Below are 14,558 nucleotides of genomic sequence, written 5' to 3'. Positions count from 1 at the left end.
AACCGCAGCCGGGATTGAAGGAATTGGTTCCTCCAATGGTTGCTCGGTATTTGGTTCTGGAATCTCCGACAGTTCGAAGGTTCTATTACTCTTTACATTCTCGAGAAATTCCTTCTCTAAGAATGTCGCACTTGCCGCAACAAATACACGTTGTTCGGTTGGCGAATAAAAGTAATGACCAAGCGTTCCTTTAGGATAACCTATAAAGTATGTCTTGACCGATCGCGGGCCGAGCTTATCCTCGTGTCTCCACTTGACATAAGCCTCGCAGCCCCAAACCCGTATAAAGGACAATTTAGGGACCGTTCCCTTCCATAGTTCATATGGAGTCTTGTCAACAGCTTTAGACGGACTTCGGTTAAGTATTAGAGCAGCTGACAGAAGAGCATAACCCCACAATGAGTCAGGCAACACGGTGTGACTCATCATGGATCGAACCATATCTAGTAGTGTTCGATTTCTCCGTTCGACACACCATTCAACCGAGGTGTTCCGGTGGAGTTAATCGCAAGGCAATCCCACAGTCTTTGAGGTGTTGATCAAACTCGTGAGAAAGATACTCGCCACCACGGTCCGAGCGCAGTGTTTTAATCTTTCTACCCGCAGAGGTTCTGTACCCGATTCTCGGTATTCCTTGAATTTCTCAAAGGATTCACTTTTGTGCTTCATTAAGTAGACATAGCCATATCTACTTAAATCATCCGTGAAAGTGATGAAATACCTATAGCCTTCTCGTGCGGTGATTGACATAGGTCCACACACATCCGTATGTATGAGTCCTAATAGGTCAGCAGCGCGCATTCCAACACCTTTGAAGGAATATCGAGTCATCTTACCAATGAGACATGATTCACACGTGCCAAATGATTGAAAATCAAAGGCCGAGATAGCTCCATTCTTTATGAGCTGTTTTACGCGTTTCTCATTAATGTGTCCCATACGGCAGTGCCATAGATACGTTTGATCTTTGTCACCAACCTTTAACTTCTTATTCATTACGTGTAATATTTCGGTGGTCTGATCTAAAACATAAATTCCATTCATGGAGACTGCTTTGCCATAAATCATATCGTGTAATGAGAAAATGCAAGTATTATTCTCTATTACAAATGAAAAACCAAGTTTGTCAAGTGCGGCGAAATAATGTTTTTAGAAAGACTGGGTACATAATAGCAGTTATATAAAAATAACTCAAATCCGCTAGGAAGCTGGATCACGTATGTTCCCCTCGAGACGGCAGCCACTCGTGCTCCATTCCCGACACGCAGGTCCACCTCACCCTTTACGAGGGGTTCGATGTTTCGGAGCCCCTGCACATGATTACACAGATGAGAACCACAACCAGTATCTAGTACCCAAGTTCCGTAACTTGCATGGTTAATCTCAATCATATGAATAAAAGTAGAAGAGGAAGAAGACATACCAACAGGTTTAACGCGACCTGCTTTTATGTCCTCATGGTAAACAGGACATGTCCGCCTCCAATGCCCAGTCTTGTGGCAGTGATGGCATTCCATGTTTTCGGTCTTGCTCTTTGTCGCGCCTGATGAGTTGCTTGACTCACCAGGCCCACTCTTACCTGATCCCGACTTCTTAAACTGCGGTTTACCTACCGCTAGGTCTCGCTCGAGCTTTGCCCTTACCCTTGCCCTTGTTTGACACAACGAGAACATCCTGTTTCAAGCTCCCACTAAACTTCATATCCTTCTCGGTGCATACGAGTAGGGAGTGTAGTTCATGAGGACTTTTCTTCAAATCATTCATATAGTAATTCGCTCTAAAGAGCGCAAAACCATCGTGGAGTGAATGAAGCATGCGGTCAATCACGATGTTCTCGCCGATTTTACAATCAAGCGCCTCCAGTCTCTCGACATTCTCAATCATGCCGAGAATGTGTGGGCTAACCGGTTGGCCCTTCTGGAGTCTCGCATCAAAGAAGCGAGTGGTATGCTCATAGGTCACGATACTCGGTGCTTTCGAGAATTCCTTAGTGAGCGTGGTGAAAATCTTGTTTGCACCTTGGGCTATGAAGCGTTTCTGCAAATTGGATTCCATTGCAAAAATGAGTACGTTTTTAATCGCACCCACTTCCATGACGAAATCGTTATACTTGGCGATCTCGTTAGCTCCACCGTGGGGCCTGGGTTTGACGGGATGGGCTCGTCGGATATTTGAGCTTCCGTCGCCAGCGGCGGATTCCGTAATGCCGCCTCCCGATCCGCGAAGTTTGATCCATCATTCTTCAGTCGAGTAGACTGATTCATCTGATTCATGAAGATCCGAAGCCAGGACTCACGGTCCAATGTGGCACTTGGCATTGGGTCGTCGGCACAGCCAGCCATTTTGTTATTAGCAGTTTAAGTGATTGTGATCTACACTGAAAAAGAAAGGAAAAAACAAAACGAAAAAAGCAACTCATCGAGGTGATTTAAGTCTATTTAAAATTCATTTTAACGTGTAGACTCATTGCACTTGCATAATTGATCTCCCTCAAGAATAATACAAGTGATCCCAAGACTCAATTTCCGTAAATTGATAAGCCAACTGTTTAGCTAGTTCTATCGTTAGAACTCTTGGTCGATAGATTTTCGTAAATCCTATCTATAGTCCACCATAATCACAGGATCGTACGAGTGACCATAGTGTTGAGATAAAATAGGTCAATCAGTTCCAACTTACCCGACGTAGAAGGGGTCATATTATGCCTACCGACGAAGAAGGGATTCATTGGAGTTTGACCTATAAAGACTATTCTCAATTTTTGGTTATACGAGGAAGATCCCATCAACTTAGTTTTAATTCATTTTAAGTGAACGAAAAAACTAGCATTGCGTGAATGAATTAATTTAGGTGATGGCTTATGGAAAAACGTGTGATATCTGTATATCAAAGAAAACTAACGCGTGACCTCTATATGAGTCAGTTTTCATGCAATTATTAGGCGAATTGGTTTTAGGCGGAATATGATGCAATCTATCGTTACGATAAAATAAATAAAAGAATGCAAAACGTAAATAAAAATTCCTAGTGTGGCCTATCCTAGTAAAAAGAAGAAAATACAACTTTGGAATCCACCGTTGGACCCGAGAAGCTTGTCTTGATGTTCCATCTTTGTCCATGCAGCGGGAGTGAGCATCCGATCTCCATACTTGGTCTTTTCAAAATTACAATTAAAATTTACAAAAATAAACCTATTTACATTCTAAATTAAAACTATAATTACAAGGAAAAATCAAATGGAGATGCGAGATCTCAAAATACAACCAAGACCGTGTTCCATCATTACGGTAACACGTTCTACTAAGGCCACACTAAGTTACAACCGTTTGTAAAAATTAAATACGTAATTAAAAACATTCAAGGCATTCAAAATAACGATAAATAAAATGCATCAACTAAAATAAAATTTATTCGTGACATAATTCCGTAATTATGTTAAATTTATCCAAACCACCTTTAATGATTAAAATTATGTGACAAAACCGCTTTAATCAACTTAATTTTAATCCATGATAATCCGTTACTTTAAATCGCTTAAAATAACTAAATGGTACGTGAGTGAACCGTTTCACTATCAAGCGACTGCACAAAATCCGTATTATGCACATTATGGCCGGAAAAAAAAAATAAAAACACGAAAAAAAAAATTTTTTTTTTTGTTCTTCACGGCTGAACAGTGAACAGTGCAGCAAAAAAAAAATTTCCAGCAGCTCAAAAAAAACGTGAGCATCAACAATCATCAAAAACGATTTGATAAAACCAATTGCAATTTAACCTAATCCGTATAGAATTGAAACTACAATTGATATAACTTTAACATATTGCAATAATTATCGTTTAAAATAACAATATGTAAAGAACAAATTGAAAACAAAACATCGTCTGATCAGACAAAAGCCAAAAGGCACGGTTTCCAAGGCACAAAAAAAAAACAGGCCGTGCAAAACAAAAAAAATCTGCCGAGACAAAAAACAGCCGCACGTTTTTTTTTTTTTTTTATGCAAAAAAATTATCGATTCAATTCGTTTAATGAAAATCACAAAGAAAAATTTACGTGGCCTCGCTCTGATACCACTTGAGGGGTAATATCCGTATAAAACCCTTAAATTTTAGGACTATAACGTAAATATAACATGCGATTTATGGTCATAAACGAAAACAATAGAGAAACGATAAAGAACAAGAATCAACCTCGGGTCCTTTGAAATTCGGCCTAAGAACAGAAATCAAAGTAGATTTCCTCCTAATCGTTGCACCCAAGACCGTCTGAGACTATACCCCTTATGCTAGAATGTACTCTCTAATTGCCTTGCAATATTGAGAGAGTTTTGTGTGAATTTTGCTAGATGTGAGATCTAGGTTTTTCAGAGAAGAATGCTCTCAAAAACCTAATTTTCTTTCAAATGAATGAGTTCGGGCAAAAGGAGAGAGAGCTTCTCCTTTTGTTTTGATCGTCCAAACCGTGAGCCAAAGGGGAGGGAGTGGGTTTTCACTTCCTCCTTATTTTTTAACTCGTGATCCGACTCAAAATGCTAAAATGTATATGACGGGTTTTATTATAAATCGTCATCGGTTATCGGTTATTAAAACATCGACTAGTAACAAGGATTAGTCGACATATTAGTACATGTCCGACAAAGACAGTATTGTATAATTAATTCAATATACATCAATTAAATATAATCGTTTATATTCAATTTACGAATTAACCGCTTAATTCGTCTTAGCCATTATTATTTAATCCGTATTAAATAATTATCTCAGCATCGCGTTTGACTAATTATTAGTCAATAACTCCGACTAACTGCTTAGTCAACTTAGGCATCAACATGACTGTATTTTCATACCGTCACATCTCTCAAACGTATCCTATAGGTGTGACTTTTAGGGACCAGTTGATCACCGCCATCAGTATGACAATAACGTCAAACTTATCTATCAAGCCAACCGTTATTGATAAACGTGGACCAACTGATAATAATACAAAAGTATACCCTTTGATCCTTTTAGAGATTTAAATGTTATTGCACTAACTGTAGAGGACACCAGCCCCAACAGGTTGGTGGTGATGGGTTGCGGGTTTGGACCAAGTTTGAGTCGGTTTAGAAGGGCTTTCGATGGGCTATACAAACACGGGTAAAGGAAGGAATTGGGCTGTGTTGGGGAGTGTTTAGGACGAGATTTGGGTGTGGATATGGGGGTTCGACCTGGGGTTGAATGGGTAGAGGCCTAGGTTGGTTAGCGTACTCGAGATTCGTGCCAACTCGTAAAGAAAACGGGCTCAAAAACCGAGCTATAATCGAGCTCCAAAACGCGTGGTTGAAACGAGTTTTAAATTTTCAAATTCGATTTTTTTCAAATCAAATAGCACATTTAAAATGAATGATTTTTCAAATCAAAAAATATATTTTATTTTCAATAAAATAAATTCAAGGAAATAAATTCAAATTAAAACAATAAAATGAATTCACTTAAAAAGCTTTAATTTAAATATCATTTAAATTAATAAAATACTCCGTCGACAACACTCATTCCACATCGTAAAACGAACCCAAATAATGACAATGACAACTAATAAATACATGTGTCCTATCATCATCGGGTGCTTGTCGGGTTTTCTATAAATTCCAATATCGACAGATATGGGTATCTACAAGTACCCATCAGACAGAACATTGTTTCTTAAAACAACTTACTTACTCGACAGAGTAAGCCCCGCTCGATAGAGTACCCATAGACATAGAAAACCGTAATATTACACACTCGATCGAGGATCCTATTTTCTTCCAATGTCGTAGCTGAAACACGCGAAAAATTTAATTCTGGGAGGTGTCCTCGATCGAGCCCGTGTTGTACTCGATCGGGTACTGTGGTTCCTCAATCTATCAGGTTGGGGCTCGATCGAGTAGTCACGTCTTTCCTCCTTTTTTTCGTCTTTTTGCTTATCCCGTGTTTGATCCTTGCTTAATTCATTCTCATCATCACTTAGCTCAAGATTACCCAATCCCTTAAGATGCATGTAAGGAACCTCATCTTCAACAATGGGTACATCTGGACTTTGATAAGTGGTACCGCTCCTCAAAGAAATACTATTAACTTGTTCATGTGCTTGTTTACCTTGAGGAGGAAGATTTTTGGACTGTTTTGAAGGATTTTGAGCTGCCATTTGAGCAACTTGAGTATCCAACATCTTGTTATGAGCTATTAGTTCATAAATCTGAGTTGTTTGCTTTTGAATCATCAAACTTTGTTGTAATAGAGCCTTCATATCTGCCATGTCATTACTTGGAGCTTAAGGAGGAGGTTGCATCTGTTGAAAACCTCCTTGATTTTGCCTAACAAAATTTCCTTGTGGTTGATTACCACGATTTTGAGGAATGATATAGGCATTCTGCTATGGGGCTTGAGCAAATATATTCTGACTTCTTTCATGGAATAAGTTAGAATAAGCAGTACCTTGCTTGAAAGACTGGACATCATGGACTTGTTTGATGGTACTCATACACTTGGCCGCAGTGTGACCATCTATCCCACATCTCTCGCATGACACTTCTTGATTAATCATATGAACCGTTTATTGCTTATTACCCAAAGACTGAGATGTCTTTAATTCAACTATTTGAGTCGTTAAGGCCTCCAGCTATGCCGCAATAACATTGTCTGAACCACTTCCTCTCTTGCTACCTCTGGGGTTACCATACTCAACAGTGTGAGTAGTTATCTAATCAATCAACTTCCAAGCATTACCGTCATTATTATTATCCTGGAATCTCCCATTGGTAGCGAAATCAAGCAAAGCTCTTTGATCGTCATACAACCTATTGTAAAACTGGTTGCAAAGAAACCAAATATGGAAGCCATGATGAGGGACGAATCAAACTAGCCTTTTGAAAAGAACCCGGGTGATGTGACTCATATTTGAGCACATTTAGTCCCCGAATTAACCTCGTTCCCATGCTTTATAGCACACATAATTGGGTCATTTACTATCTTTAGTTTTCCATTTTGCATATTCTTTGAGGATTTGTCCCCTTGGTAGGAAAGGAGTGCTAGCCTTGCATTTGCATAGCGAAATGGAGCTAAATTGATCGCATCTAATGACCAAGCATCAAAGAGAATACCAACACTAGAAGGCCTAAGTAGATAATAAATTAAATTGGATAATGATGAAAGGATCCTTGCATCCCCGAAATGATCCTTGCAGATTGTGAAGGAAGAAAAGAAGAGTAGCTGACTGCCTAGCAATCCAAGCGGATCAGGCACGATCCGGGTGTCTCCCATCCTCAACATCCGGGCGTCTTCTAGCCAAGACGAACGTCTTACGGCCCAAAGAATCCGAGCGTCTTCCGTGCAATCCGCTCGGATCGCAAGTCGAGAGCCAAAGTGCCACTCAAGACGCACGGATTGTGGCAGGACTAGCATGACGATATGCTCATTTCCTTCGATAGGAGCATTTTCTCAACTTTTCTTAGGGTCTTAATAGTCATTTAAGCCCTTAGTAACTCTAATTTTTGTAACTAATCTTTAGTATAAATACCACATTGTACTACCTAGATTAGCATGCTTCCAAAACCATCTCTTAATATTCTCTTAATAAATTCTTAATCACTTTGTAATTCTCTCAAATTAGTCTTAAATTAGTTGTAATACAATTTATCAATATTAATCATATCTTAATCTTCTCTTAATTTCTCTATTGTTCATCATTTATTTTGGGTAATTAGAAGATCATTTGGGTTTATTGGGAGATTGACAACCTTCCATCAATCATCAAGTACTTCTATTACTCTTTGCATTATTATTTTGGAATCTCCATAGGTATAATTCTCTTTACCTTTATTTTAGTTATTGTTAATCACTTTCATTTGTTCATCATGTTTAGCCTTGTTAGTTTGATTGACAATCTTGTTAGCATCCTAAACTTGATAATGAGTGAGTAGTTTTCTTAGCTAGGGTTAGTGGGGAATTAGGGGAAACCAACATGGGGAATGATTCATGCTTAATCTAATATGTTTTCATAATTTATTTGCTTGCTTGTTGTGATTTTAACTTATGCACATGTTATGTTTGATGAAATGCGAGCCTATGAATCCTTGCATTTTTTTTTATCCATCGCCTATCTTTCAATGAGGCTTGTAAGCTTATACACCAACTCGAGCCTCATTAGACCATGCATATAGTTGAATAGGAAGGATTAAGTCGACTTGTAGGTGTTGTACAATCTAATCAATTCGGCTCCGGGACCCAAACCTTCCTAGGGATTATAAGCTTATACACCAACTCAATCCCATCACAACAATAAGTGCTTGCTTATAATTGAGAACATGTTTATATGATCAACTCCCATGAATCCCTTATGAACTCATGACACCCTAGTGCTTTTAATCAATTGTTTACATCTCATTTAATTTATCTTGCTTTGTTCTTATTGTTGATTAGTTTTAGTTGATCTCCTACCTCAACCCCAAATTGTGACACCCTAAGACACGACCATTTACAATTGAAAATCCTACATCAATACCCGTCCATTGGGATCCGACCTTTACTTGCCTCTTTACTAAGAGTAGTTTGTAAAGTTATAAATATTGTTTTGGTTGGTAGCTTTTGACGACGAGTTTGAAACCGAACCAAAAATGGCGTCATTGCCGGGGACGGTGTTAACTTGATTTGATTTTCATTAATTGTTTTTAGTTGTGTCTTTCTTTACCTTGGGGAAGTAAAACTCCTTAAGGTTATTCTAATTGTTTTCGAGTTGTTTGATATTTTGCATGACTAGGAGATCACAAGGTAATCTATTGCCTATTGATTTTGAAATTGAAAGGACCTTAACAAACAATAGAAGAGTTGCTAGAGGTACTTCAAGAGTTGTAGGTATTGGTGATATTGTGGACATTCAACCAAATAACATTGAGTTTACCAACTCTTTTGCAAGAGAAGGAGAGGACAACCCAATACAAAACCCACCACAAAATCAACCCACAATGCCTAAATTTTCATCATATATTGTACCAACCGAGGAGAACCTACCAAATGGTACTCCTACACCACAACATCTAACCGGTAATTTCATTGCCAAATCCGCATTCATACAATTAGTTGAGAGAAGTCAATTCGGAGGGATGCCTAGTGAAGACCCTCATTCACATATGGAGACTTTTTGTGACTATTGTGATGTGATTTCTCAAACCGGAGTTACTCAAGACCAAATCAGATGGGTATTACTTCCTTTTTGTTTGATTGGTACCGCAAAACAATGGTTAAAGAGCCTAGACAAGGCTACTCTTGGTATTGATTCATGGAAGAAGTTGGCACTTGCTTTCTACAAGAAATTCTATCCTCCGGAAAAGACTAACATGTTGAGAGCCCAAATCACTGGGTTCAAACAAAGAGATGAGGAATCGTTGTATGAAGCATGGGAGAGATTTAAGGACACTTGTCGTTCTTGTCCATACCATGGACTTAGCGAGTGGTTCCTTGTGCAACAATTTTGGAATGGTCTATATGAAGATTCTCGCAATATCATCAACATGGGATCAAATGGGATGTTTACCGAACTTGATGACAATCAAACATGGGCCAAAATCGAAGAGATGGCGGTTCATAATTCGCAATATAGTAGACCTCGAAAGGCTACTAGAGGAGGAAAGCATGAGGTAGATTCTATCACACAATTGGGTGCTCAACTAAGTGCTCATATTGACACCATCAATTTGAAGTTTGAGAAGGCCATGGCTAAGCTTGAAGAAGCTTCCAAATCACCCAAATAACATGTTAATTCTATGGTGGCATCATCCTCAATTCTAAGTGAAGTATGTGAGAGTTGTGGAACTTTGGGACATGACCAAAGTGAATGTAGGGGAAAAAGCGAACAAGTGAATGCTTTCCAAGCATACAAGAATGGTACCCCTTATTCAAACTATTACAATGAGAATACCAAATTCCATCCCAATCTTTTATAGAAGAGCCAAAATGTTCAAAACCCTCAACCAACATACACCCCACCTCCATTGAGAAACCAAGCTCAAAGACCCTTTTACAACCAAAGCCAAAGTTATCAAAATCAACCTTCATACAATCAAACTAATGACCAAGGTTTTGATGTTCAAAAAGCGGTCCTCCAAATGCAAAAGAATCAACAAAAATTTTTCACTCAAATGCTAAAAGATAGCCAAGCAAAAGACATCACCATCAACAACATACTAGCCCACACCAAGATGTTGGAAACCCAAATGTCTCAATTAGCATCTTCTAGCTCTCAAAGACAAAAGGGGCAATTACCACCTCAAATTAATCACCTAAGACATGAATCGGTTAGTGCCATCCACTTGAGGAGTGGTACAAGGTATGAAGGACCGAAGAAGCCAATTGATGAAGACATTGTGGAGGCTAGTGACAAGCAAAGAGTTGAGAACTCTAAGGAAGAAGAAGAACCCACCATCCAAGAAGTTTCAAAGAAGAAAAATGAAGAGAAGGCTAAGGAAAAAGAGCCTATTGTGATTAGACTTCCATTCCCAAGTCGTCAAGCTAAGCCTAAGTTTGATGAACAACTTGGAAAGTTCATGGAGATTGTGAAGAACTTAGAAGTCTCAATCCTATTCACGGAATTGATCAATCATGTTCTGGCCTATGCAAAATACATGAAAGACATTCTTACAAAGAAGAAATCCATCCGTAAATTAGAGACTATCGCTTTCACTAAAGTGAGTAGTGCTATTCTTCAAGGAAGTTCCCCTCCAAAACTCAAAGATCTGGGAAGCTTCTCTATTCCATGCACCATTGGCGACACTACAATCAACAAAGCATTATGTGACCTTGGAGCAAGTGTAAGTGTCATGTCATACTCGGTGTGCAAGAGGCTAGGAATGGGAGAGATCAAATGCACCAATATTACTCTTCAAATGGCGGATCGATCAACAAAGATACCTCTAGGGATATGGGAGGATGTGCCCGTGAGAATTGGCAAGTTCTTAATCCCGGTAGACTTTGTCATTGCAAATATGGAGGAGGATTCCAACATTCCTATCATTTTAGGAAGACCTTTCTTGCATACTGCGGGAGCGGTGATTAATGTAAAACATGGAGAGCTCACACTTAAAGTAGGAGATGAGACAATCACTTTTAACCTTGACAAGACAATGAGAGCTCCTCGACTACATGATCCATGTTTCATGATCGATCATTATAGCCGAGAAAGTGATAGGAAGAAGTTGGCATCTTAATGCAAAGAACAAGCTATGGGTAAAGAATCACCACCCATATGGAAGAACAAAGTGGATAACCTTCAAGATGCTCTATCCGGAGAGCAAGAAAAATTTCTAAACAATGAGAGCTTGAATAGCTCACCACCACTCATGACAAGAGAAGAAGAATGCCTCATTGGCCATGATAACAAGAAAGAGGAGTTGTTTCCATCAACTCATGATACCATTGGGAAGCAAGCTAGTGAAGTATGCGGTCTATGGGATGATGAATTTGAAGGATTAGTCAATCCTTACATTGGAAATGCTATGACCCTAGACCAAGGCTTTGGTGACCTTCTTGACTCAAGTCACCATCATGAAGAACACAATATGCAAAGGTCTATTGAAGATCTTTATAATGACAATAACAAGCCTTCGACTACTTCTACAAGGTGATGAGCAACATCAACAACACCTTGGCTATGCCTCCTTGACATCTCATCCAAGAATGAGAGTTTGGTGGAGTCCTCCCTAAACCACCATTTGTAAATACTCTAACTCTTAACTTGTATTTTACTTTTTATATTACATTTTTGTCAATTTTGGATTTGCAATTATATACTTTGATCAAGATTTTCATTATGAGAGAAAGTGAGGGAGGATTCTAATGTGTTTTGATGTGTAGTGTTTGCTTTAGTGTGGGGATAGCAAATTCCTAGGCTATCTGAGCCTTCATAGTGCACCCACAATGTTGAACAAAGGAATGACTAAGAATAATATGGAAAATGAAGAATCCCCGCGGGTGGAACTGAACTCGTGGGTACAGGAAGGAATCCGAGCATCTCAGAGGGAATCCGCTCGTCTTAGGCATGATCCGAGCGTCCTGGCTCAAAGTCGCTTGTCTTGGGAGAGCTGACATTGAAAAAAATGGGACTGTTTTACAATCCGAGCAGATTAAGCAGAAGACGCCCATCTTAGCTGGAATCCGCTCGTCTCAGTGGAAATCCGCGCGTCTTGACCTGTGCAAAAATTAGCAGTTCCCACTGTCTATAGATCCGAGCGTCCCAAACTGAAGACGCTCGTCTCCTGCAAAATCCGCCCGTCTCCATACTAATCCGCGCGTCTCAGCATGGGTTCTAAATTCTTCAGCTGACTGTTTAAGGATCCGAGCGTCTTGGAAGAAATCCGCCCGTCTCTTGTGCTTCTACTATAACACGGGATTAAAATCCCTCCTTCCCCAATTCATTTCATTCTTTCAAAACACAAACACACATCCAAAACCCTCAAAACCCTCAATCCCCTCATCAACAAAACTCAAAATCCTCAACCAAATTCACCCAAATCAAACCCAAACTTCCTCAAAACACAATCAAATTACTCCTTTATCAACAAAACACCAACCAAACATCCAAATCCTCAAAAATTGAATTGATTTTCTAGGGTTTCAAGGCAAAATTCGAAAACCCCCAAAATCTATTTGGGATTAATTGAAGCTTGAGGAGACTAGAAGCATTCAAGCAAAGGTTTGTTGATACAATCTTAACAAGGAGAAGCAATATGGCAAGGACTAAAGGCGGAAACAAGGCACCCACAAACTCCAATCTTTCAAAAAGGCAACAAGCTCTTTTAGCCTCAAAGGCTATGGTAGTGAAACAAGCAAGGGTGGAGATTCAAGAAGTTGCTACTCCTATGGTGGAAACTACTCCTATTCCGGTCATTGAACAACTACAAGATTATCCGGAGGTAATTTTCACAAACGATTCTCATAGGAAATCTTTTGTATCCCTTGCTAGAAAAAACATTTTGCGTACCAAATTCATTTGTCAAGATGCCTTAGATAAATTGGGTGTTCTTGAAAGGACCAAGAACTTTTTCGAGTCTATGAAATTGCTTACCTTCTTTGATATGCAAGAATTGACTTACCCCTCCCTTACCATGGAGTTTATAAGCTCATTGAAGGTAACTAATGTATTGGGTCTCAAAAGTGTTGAATTCCGCCTAGAAAATGAGGATAGAAAGATGACTTTGGAAGAGTTTGGGAAAGTGTTTTGTCTTGTAGAGCATTCCCATTATGATAAGAAGCCCTTGAAATATGATCCCGCGCCTTTATGGAAAGCAATCACCGGAAGAAAATTTGAGTCCTACTATGATTGTCATGTCCTCTATATCCACCATTCGGGCATAAGAGTGTGGCATAAGTTTGTGGGTAACACTTTGATCGCAAGAAAGGGTACTAATCATTTTACCGAGCTCGGCTTTGTCTATCTTGAATCCACCGTGAATGTCAACAAAAAGTTCACAAAGGAATACAACATACTTCAACTCCTAATTGATCGGTGGCTTACAATTGACCATGGGAAAGAAGGGGCCGCTTTTATCGTTAATGGAGGCTTAGTGACATGGTTAGCAAAACACTTCAACCCGGAGTTTAACAAGGAAAAGACATACAAACCGGTTAGAGGTGGCAACCTTCTTGATTTAGCCACTATGATTAACAAGTTTCATTGGGTCAAGAACGATAATCTTGACAACAAATTTGAGTGGCTCACTAAGGAAGCTAAGTCCTTCATCTTGCCAAGCAAGATTTGCCGCCTCAATGTTCGAAGTCCAAACTACCTTCTTCCCCTCTCCAGTGAAGCCGAGATGATTATGCAACAACATAGGAAAACTAATGTCGAGCCCTCCTCCTCCTCTATTGTAACTCCACCTTATCCAATCAAATATCAAGAATTCACACCAAGTGGCACAAATGTTGAGGTAGGCAATGACTATTTAACTCAATTATTACAACACATGCATAAGCAAACTTATGAAGACCGAGTCAATGCCTACCGAGCTCAATATCCGCCCCTCCTTCATCTAGCTAGACAAGGACTCCTTGATCCTACATGTCCTTTGACTGGTTGGGCGGATAGGGAGGTGTTCTTCCCAAATGCCCCTAGGGGTGCCTGTAAATTTTCACTAATTCCATTACTTAACATATTCATATATGTGACATTTTAATTTAGTCATAAAATTAAAACTAGATCTTATGCATGCAAACTTGAACAAGAGTAAAGAAGAAATCGTCACTACTTACTATTATAGTTTCGGATTTTTGGGCACAAATGAGTTCTCCTTCTCACTTGTTCTTGAGCTTCCTTATAATGGATGAACAAAGGATCCAAAATAGAATCTCTCCCAAAAGTTTATACCCAAGGTAACCTCTTAAAAGACTAATATTATTAGATCTAGAACAATATTAATCTTACTAAAAATGACCCAAAATATTTATTTTGGTCTCTTGTTATTCGGCCAAGAGAGGAAGCAAGAACGAGTAATTATCTCTCTAAAATTTCTATAAGTTTTAGAAGTAAAAAGAATGAATATATCACACTA

At 39.1% G+C, this 14,558-nt stretch overlaps 1 non-coding gene across 1 annotated transcript; it reads right to left on the bottom strand.

Annotated features, from left to right (window-relative positions):
- Positions 1 to 9,353: 9,353 nt before the first annotated feature.
- Positions 9,354 to 9,460, bottom strand: LOC141588885 (small nucleolar RNA R71). The gene has a single exon (XR_012519851.1). It is a non-coding gene; the product is annotated as a small nucleolar RNA R71 (small nucleolar RNA).
- Positions 9,461 to 14,558: the final 5,098 nt, after the last annotated feature.

The sequence above is a fragment of the Silene latifolia genome, chromosome 6, assembly GCF_048544455.1.
Source record: "Silene latifolia isolate original U9 population chromosome 6, ASM4854445v1, whole genome shotgun sequence".
NCBI lineage: Eukaryota > Viridiplantae > Streptophyta > Magnoliopsida > Caryophyllales > Caryophyllaceae > Silene > Silene latifolia.
This window is presented reverse-complemented; position numbering and strand designations above follow the sequence as displayed.